The sequence below is a fragment of the Dendrobates tinctorius genome, unplaced genomic scaffold, assembly GCF_039654945.1.
Source record: "Dendrobates tinctorius isolate UK_male_01 unplaced genomic scaffold, ASM3965494v1 ptg000055l, whole genome shotgun sequence".
In the NCBI taxonomy this organism is placed as follows: domain Eukaryota; kingdom Metazoa; phylum Chordata; class Amphibia; order Anura; family Dendrobatidae; genus Dendrobates; species Dendrobates tinctorius.
Window position 1 is genome coordinate 1,777,092 of NW_027361723.1, and position 9,227 is coordinate 1,786,318.

Genomic DNA, 9,227 nt, shown 5'->3' on the forward strand with positions numbered 1-9,227 from the left:
ATACTGGCCCCATAGAGTGCCCCACAGGATACTGGCCCCATAGAGTGCCCCACAGGATAATGGCCCCATAGAGTGCCCCACAGGATAATGGCGCGATAGAGTGCCCCACAGGATAATGGCCCCATAGAGTGCCCCACAGGATAATGGCGCGATAGAGTGCCCCACAGGATAATGGCGCCATAGAGTGCCCCACAGGATAATGGCTCCATAGAGTGCCCCACAGGATAATGGCTCCATAGAGTGCCCCACAGGATAATGGCCCCATAGAGTGCCCCACAGGATAATGGCCCCATATGGTGCCCCACAGGATAATGGCCCCATAGAGTGCCCCACAGGATAATGGCCCCATAGAGTGCCCCACAGGATAATGGCCCCATAGAGTGCCCCACAGAATAATGGCTCCATATGGTGCCCCACAGGATAAAGGCTCCATATGGTGCCCCACAGGATAATGGCCCCATATTGTGCCCCACAGGATAATGGCTCCATAGAGTGCCCCACAGGATAATGGTCCCATAGAGTGCCCCACAGGATAATGGCGCGATAGAGTGCCCCACAGGATAATGGCGCGATAGAGTGCCCCACAGGATAATGGCGCGATAGAGTGCCCCACAGGATAATGGCGCGATAGAGTGTCCCACAGGATAATGGCGCCATAGAGTGCCCCACAGGATAATGGCTCCATAGAGTGCCCCACAGGATAATGGCTCCATATGGTGCCCCACAGGATAATGGCTCCATATTGTGCCCCACAGGATAATGGCTCCATAGAGTGCCCCACAGGATAATGGCTCCATATTGTGCCCCACAGGATAATGGCTCCATAGAGTGCCCCACAGGATAATGGCTCCATAGGGTGCCCCACAGGATAATGGCTCCATAGGGTGCCCCACAGGATAATGGCTCCATATGGTGCCCCACAGGATAATGGCCCCATATTGTGCCCCACAGGATAATGGCCCCATAGAGTGCCCCACAGGATAATGGCCCCATAGAGTGCCCCACAGGATAATGGCCCCATAGAGTGCCCCACAGGATAATGGCGCGATAGAGTGCCCCACAGGATAATGGCTCCATAGAGTGCCCCACAGGATAATGGCTCCATATGGTGCCCCACAGGATAATGGCTCCATAGAGTGCCCCACAGGATAATGGCTCCTTATGGTGCCCCACAGGATAATGGCTCCATAGAGTGCCCCACAGGATAATTGCTCCATATAATGCTCCATAGAGTGCCCCACAGGATAATGCTCCATATTGTGCCCCACAGGATAATGGCTCCATAGAGTGCCCCACAGGATACTGGCCCCATAGAGTGCCCCACAGGATACTGGCCCCATAGAGTGCCCCACAGGATAATGGCCCCATAGAGTGCCCCACAGGATAATGGCGCGATAGAGTACCCCACAGGATAATGGCTCCATAGAGTGCCCCACAGGATAATGGCTCCATAGAGTGCCCCACAGGATAATGGCGCGATAGAGTGCCCCACAGGATAATGGCGCGATAGAGTGCCCCACAGGATAATGGCGCGATAGAGTGCCCCACAGGATAATGGCCCCATAGAGTGCCCCACAGGATAATGGCCCCATAGAGTGCCCCACAGGATAATGGCGCGATAGAGTGCCCCACAGGATAATGGCGCCATAGAGTGCCCCACAGGATAATGGCTCCATAGAGTGCCCCACAGGATAATGGCTCCATAGAGTGCCCCACAGGATAATGGCCCCATAGAGTGCCCCACAGGATAATGGCCCCATATGGTGCCCCACAGGATAATGGCCCCATAGAGTGCCCCACAGGATAATGGCCCCATAGAGTGCCCCACAGGATAATGGCCCCATAGAGTGCCCCACAGAATAATGGCTCCATATGGTGCCCCACAGGATAAAGGCTCCATATGGTGCCCCACAGGATAATGGCCCCATATTGTGCCCCACAGGATAATGGCTCCATAGAGTGCCCCACAGGATAATGGTCCCATAGAGTGCCCCACAGGATAATGGCGCGATAGAGTGCCCCACAGGATAATGGCGCGATAGAGTGCCCCACAGGATAATGGCGCGATAGAGTGCCCCACAGGATAATGGCGCGATAGAGTGTCCCACAGGATAATGGCGCCATAGAGTGCCCCACAGGATAATGGCTCCATAGAGTGCCCCACAGGATAATGGCTCCATATGGTGCCCCACAGGATAATGGCTCCATATTGTGCCCCACAGGATAATGGCTCCATAGAGTGCCCCACAGGATAATGGCTCCATATTGTGCCCCACAGGATAATGGCTCCATAGAGTGCCCCACAGGATAATGGCTCCATAGGGTGCCCCACAGGATAATGGCTCCATATGGTGCCCCACAGGATAATGGCCCCATATTGTGCCCCACAGGATAATGGCCCCATAGAGTGCCCCACAGGATAATGGCCCCATAGAGTGCCCCACAGGATAATGGCCCCATAGAGTGCCCCACAGGATAATGGCCCCATAGAGTGCCCCACAGGATAATGGCGCGATAGAGTGCCCCACAGGATAATGGCTCCATAGAGTGCCCCACAGGATAATGGCTCCATATGGTGCCCCACAGGATAATGGCTCCATAGAGTGCCCCACAGGATAATGGCTCCTTATGGTGCCCCACAGGATAATGGCTCCATAGAGTGCCCCACAGGATAATTGCTCCACATAATGCTCCATAGAGTGCCCCACAGGATAATGCTCCATATTGTGCCCCACAGGATAATGGCTCCATAGAGTGCCCCACAGGATACTGGCCCCATAGAGTGCCCCACAGGATACTGGCCCCATAGAGTGCCCCACAGGATAATGGCCCCATAGAGTGCCCCACAGGATAATGGCGCGATAGAGTGCCCCACAGGATAATGGCTCCATAGAGTGCCCCACAGGATAATGGCTCCATAGAGTGCCCCACAGGATAATGGCCCCATAGAGTGCCCCACAGGATAATGGCGCGATAGAGTGCCCCACAGGATAATGGCTCCATAGAGTTTCCCACAGGATAATGGCGCGATAGAGTGCCCCACAGGATAATGGCGCGATAGAGTGCCCCACAGGATAATGGCGCGATAGAGTGCCCCACAGGATAATGGCCCCATAGAGTGCCCCACAGGATAATGGCCCCATAGAGTGCCCCACAGGATAATGGCGCGATAGAGTGCCCCACAGGATAATGGCGCCATAGAGTGCCCCACAGGATAATGGCTCCATAGAGTGCCCCACAGGATAATGGCTCCATAGAGTGCCCCACAGGATAATGGCCCCATAGAGTGCCCCACAGGATAATGGCCCCATATGGTGCCCCACAGGATAATGGCCCCATAGAGTGCCCCACAGGATAATGGCCCCATAGAGTGCCCCACAGGATAATGGCCCCATAGAGTGCCCCACAGAATAATGGCTCCATATGGTGCCCCACAGGATAATGGCTCCATATGGTGCCCCACAGGATAATGGCCCCATATTGTGCCCCACAGGATAATGGCTCCATAGAGTGCCCCACAGGATAATGGTCCCATAGAGTGCCCCACAGGATAATGGCGCGATAGAGTGCCCCACAGGATAATGGCGCGATAGAGTGCCCCACAGGATAATGGCGCGATAGAGTGCCCCACAGGATAATGGCGCGATAGAGTGCCCCACAGGATAATGGCGCGATAGAGTGTCCCACAGGATAATGGCGCCATAGAGTGCCCCACAGGATAATGGCTCCATAGAGTGCCCCACAGGATAATGGCTCCATATGGTGCCCCACAGGATAATGGCTCCATATTGTGCCCCACAGGATAATGGCTCCATAGAGTGCCCCACAGGATAATGGCTCCATATTGTGCCCCACAGGATAATGGCTCCATAGAGTGCCCCACAGGATAATGGCTCCATAGGGTGCCCCACAGGATAATGGCTCCATAGGGTGCCCCACAGGATAATGGCTCCATATGGTGCCCCACAGGATAATGGCCCCATATTGTGCCCCACAGGATAATGGCCCCATAGAGTGCCCCACAGGATAATGGCCCCATAGAGTGCACCACAGGATAATGGCCCCATAGAGTGCCCCACAGGATAATGGCGCGATAGAGTGCCCCACAGGATAATGGCTCCATAGAGTGCCCCACAGGATAATGGCTCCATATGGTGCCCCACAGGATAATGGCTCCATAGAGTGCCCCACAGGATAATGGCTCCTTATGGTGCCCCACAGGATAATGGCTCCATAGAGTGCCCCACAGGATAATTGCTCCATATAATGCTCCATAGAGTGCCCCACAGGATAATGCTCCATAGAGTGCCCCACAGGATAATGGCTCCATATGAAGCCCCACAGGATAATGGCTCCATATGGAGCCCCACAGGATAATGGCTCCATATGGAGCCCCACAGGATAATGGCTCCATATAGTGACCCACAGGATAATGGCTCCATATAGTGCCCCACAGGATAATGGCCCCATAGAGTGCCCCACAGGATAATGGCCCATATAGTGCCTCTCAGTTCGAGGTGATAGGCTTCTGGAATATTCTTCATTCTTAAAACTAAAAGCAAATGTTTAAGGGGAGGGTGTGTACACTTCTGCCAACTCAGGTGGATGATCCCAGCGAAGGAGGAAGAAGCCAAATATTGGGTCAGGGAGTTGGGTAGAGTGACATCGAAGAGAGAGGATCTAGGATGAGATCCTGGAGTAAATGGAGTTTGGAGTGGGACTACTGGCCCCACGGAGAGGATCTTGTACACTGGGGCCATCTACCTTAATTTGTTGCAAACCATGGATGTAAGAAATAAAAAATAGTTGCATGATTAACCTGCCTAGATGATTATTACAACCCACAACCTCAGATCTTCACAGACCCCATATAGTTCTCCACAGTATAATGGCCCCTTATAGGGCAACACAGTATAATGGCCCAATATGGTACCCGCAGTATATGGCCCCTTATAGCGCCTCACAGTGTAATGGCCCCATCTAGTGCCCCACAGTATAATGGCCCCATCTAGTGCCTCAGTATAATGGCCCCATCTAGTGCCCCACAGTATAATGGCCCCATCTAGTGCCCCACAGTATAATGGCCCCATCTAGTGCCTCAGTATAATGGCCCCATCTAGTGCCTCACAGGATAATGGCTCCATAGAGTGCCCCACAGGATAATGGCTCCTTATGGTGCCCCACAGGATAATGGCTCCATAGAGTGCCCCACAGGATAATTGCTCCATATAATGCTCCATAGAGTGCCCCACAGGATAATGCTCCATAGAGTGCCCCACAGGATAATGGCTCCATATGAAGCCCCACAGGATAATGGCTCCATATGGAGCCCCACAGGATAATGGCTCCATATGGAGCCCCACAGGATAATGGCTCCATATAGTGACCCACAGGATAATGGCTCCATATAGTGCCCCACAGGATAATGGCCCCATAGAGTGCCCCACAGGATAATGGCCCATATAGTGCCTCAGTTCGAGGTGATAGGCTTCTGGAATATTCTTCATTCTTAAAACTAAAAGCAAATGTTTAAGGGGAGGGTGTGTACACTTCTGCCAACTCAGGTGGATGATCCCAGCGAAGGAGGAAGAAGCCAAATATTGGGTCAGGGAGTTGGGTAGAGTGACATCGAAGAGAGAGGATCTAGGATGAGATCCTGGAGTAAATGGAGTTTGGAGTGGGACTACTGGCCCCACGGAGAGGATCTTGTACACTGGGGCCATCTACCTTAATTTGTTGCAAACCATGGATGTAAGGAATAAAAAATAGTTGCATGATTAACCTGCCTAGATGATTATTACAACCCACAACCTCAGATCTTCACAGACCCCATATAGTTCTCCACAGTATAATGTCCCCTTATAGGGCAACACAGTATAATGGCCCAATATGGTACCCGCAGTATATGGCCCCTTATAGCGCCTCACAGTATAATGGCCCCATCTAGTGCCCCACAGTATAATGGCCCCATCTAGTGCCTCAGTATAATGGCCCCATCTAGTGCCCCACAGTATAATGGCCCCATCTAGTGCCCCACAGTATAATGGCCCCATCTAGTGCCTCAGTATAATGGCCCCATCTAGTGCCTCAGTATAATGGCCCCATCTAGTGCCCCACAGTATAATGGCCCCATCTAGTGCCCCACAGTATAATGGCCACATCTAGTGCCCCACAGTATAATGGCTTCATCTAGTGCCTCATAGTAAACTGGACCGATATATTTCCCCACAGGTTAATGGCCCCATATAGTTCATCCCAGTATAATGGCCTCAGTGCTTCACAGTATTAATGGCCCCGTATAGTGCACCACAGTATAACGGCCTCATATAATGTCCCACAATATAATAATCCCATATAGTGCACTACAGTATAACGGCCTCATACAGTTAGGTCCATATATATTTGGACAGAGACAACATTTTTCTAATTTTGGTTCTAGGCATTACCACAATGAATTTTACACAAAACAATTCAGATGCAGTTGAAGTTCAGACTTTCAGCTTTCATTTGAGGGTATCCATATTACAATTGGATGAAGGGTTTAGGACAGCGGTCTCAAACTCGCAGCCCGCGGGCCAACTGCGACCCTCAGACAATAGTTTGCGGCCCTCCTCATGGGCCCTCGGGACAATAGTTTGCGGCCCTCCTCATGGGCCCTCGGGACAATAGTTTGCGGCCCTCCTCATGGGCCCTCGGGACAATAGTTTGCGGCCCTCCTCATGGGCCCTCGGGACAATAGTTTGCGGTCCTCACCTCGGCCGGGATCACATGTGAGAAACAAGGCCGAATCTCGCATGTGAAATCCCAGTCACACGTAGTACCGCTCATTAAGGTCATGAATATGGATGCCACTCCACTCTCAGGCGTGGCACCCATATTCATGAGCTTAATGAGCGGTACCACGTGACGTGTGACCGCGCACTCATACAGGAAGATGGCGCTGGACCATCGGAGCTGCAGCAGGAGGAGGTGAGTATGATGATGGCTAGATAGTCACAGCAGCCTGCTGTCAGCAGGCAAGGCGTATGAGTCACACTCACAACACATACAGCAGGAGGAGTCGAGCAGGGACCGGACCGCGCCACAGACTCGGGTGCGCCAGGTTCAGAATGAGCGGTGGGGCGGTGCGGTATATTGCTCTCGGAATGTTTTTGTAAGAGCATTTCTTGTGGAAAACCTGATGCGGCCCAGCCTCATCCAGATTCTACCTCCAGCGGCCCCTGGGTAAATTGAGTTTGAGACCCCTGGTTTAGGAGTTTCAGCTCCTTAACATGTGCCATCCTGTTTTTAAAGGGACCAAAAGTAATTGGACAGATTAAATAATTTAAATAAAATGTTCATTTCTAGTACTTGGTTGAAAACCCTTTGTTGGCAATGACTGCCTGAAGTCTTGCACTCATGGACATCACCAGATGCTGTGTTTCCTCCTTTTTGATGCTCTGCCAGGCCTTCACTGCGGTGGTTTTCAGTTGCTGTTGGTTTGTGGGCCTTTCTGTCTGAAGTTTAGTCTTTAACAAGTGAAATGCATGCTCAATTGGGTTGAGATCAGGTGACTGACTCGGCCATTCAAGAATATTCCACTTCTTTGCTTTAATAAACTCCTGGGTTGCTTTGGCTTTATGTTTTGGGTCATTGTCCATCTGTAGTATGAAACGACGACCAATCAGTTTGGCTGCATTTGGCTGGATCTGAGCACACAGTATGGCTCTGAATACCTCAGAATTCATTCGGCTGCTTCTGTCCTGTGTCACATCATCAATAAACACTAGTGACCCAGTGCCACTGGCAGCCATGCATGCCCAAGCCATCACACTGCCTCCGCCGTGTTTTACAGATGATGTGGTATGCTTTGGATCATGAGCTGTACCGCGCCTTCCCCATACTTTTCTCTTTCCATCATTCTGGTAGAGGTTGATCTTGGTTTCATCTGTCCAAAGAATGTTCTTCCAGATCTGTGCTGGCTTTTTTAGATGTTTTTTTAGCAAAGTCCAGTCTAGCCTTTTGATTCTTGATGCTTATGAGTGGCTTGCACCGTGCAGTGACCCCTCTGTATTTACTTTCATGCAGTCTTCTCTTTATGGTAGATTTGGATATTGATACGCCGACCTCCTGGAGAGTGTTGGTCACTTGGTTGGCTGTTGTGAAGGGGTTTCTCTTCACCATGGAGACTATTCTGCGATCATCCACCACTGTTGTCTTCCGTGGGCGCCCAGGTCTTTTTGCATTGATGAGTTCACCAGTGCTTTCTTCCTTTCTCAGGATGTACCAAACTGTAGATTTTGCCACTCCTAATGTTGTAGCAATTTCTCGGATGGGTTTTTTCTGTTTTTGCAGCTTAAGGATGGCTTGTTTCACCTGCATGGAGAGCTCCTTTGACCGAATGTTTCCTTCACAGCAAAACCTTCCAAATGCAAGCACCACACCTCAAAGCAACTCCAGGCCTTTTATCTGCTTAATGGAGAATGACATAACGAAGGGATTGCCCACACCTGTCCATGAAATAGCCTTGGAGTCAATTGTCCAATTACTTTTGGTCCCTTTAAAAACAGGGTGGCACATGTTGAGCTGAAACTCCTAAACCCTTCCTCCAGTGTTAATGTGGATACCCTCAAATGAAAGCTGAAAGTCTGAACTTCAACTGCATCTGAATTGCTTTGTTTAAAATTCATTGTGGTAATGTCAAGAACCAAAATTAGAAAAATGTTGTCTCTGTCCAAATATATATGGACCTAACTGTATAGTGCCCCACGGCAACATGGCCCCATAAAGTGCACCACAGTATAATGGCCTCATATAATGCGCCCCAGTAAAATGGCCTCATATGGTGCCCCACAGTATATGGCCCCTCCATCCTATTCTGCACTGCTCAAAAAATAAAGGGACCACTAAAATAACACATCTTAGAATTATTCCAGTTGCAAATCTTTATTCGTTACATGGTTGAATGCGTTGAGAACTGTGAAGAATATTGGAGATATAATTTCATGTCAGGCGTTTTTATCTTATTTGGTATGGGATTATAAAAACCTCTTCAGTGTGCGGCTGTAATAGAACACCTATCTCTGAAGGGGGTCCAAGCTACAAAGGCTGTGAGTGACAGATCTCTTACCTTGACCAGCTCAGAGCAGGACAAAGGCTTGCTTGCAATATAGAGTCCTGCTGAAGCTGCAGACACCTTCTAGAACATTCCAGAAACATAATTCCATAAGGAGTTATGGAGATACTAT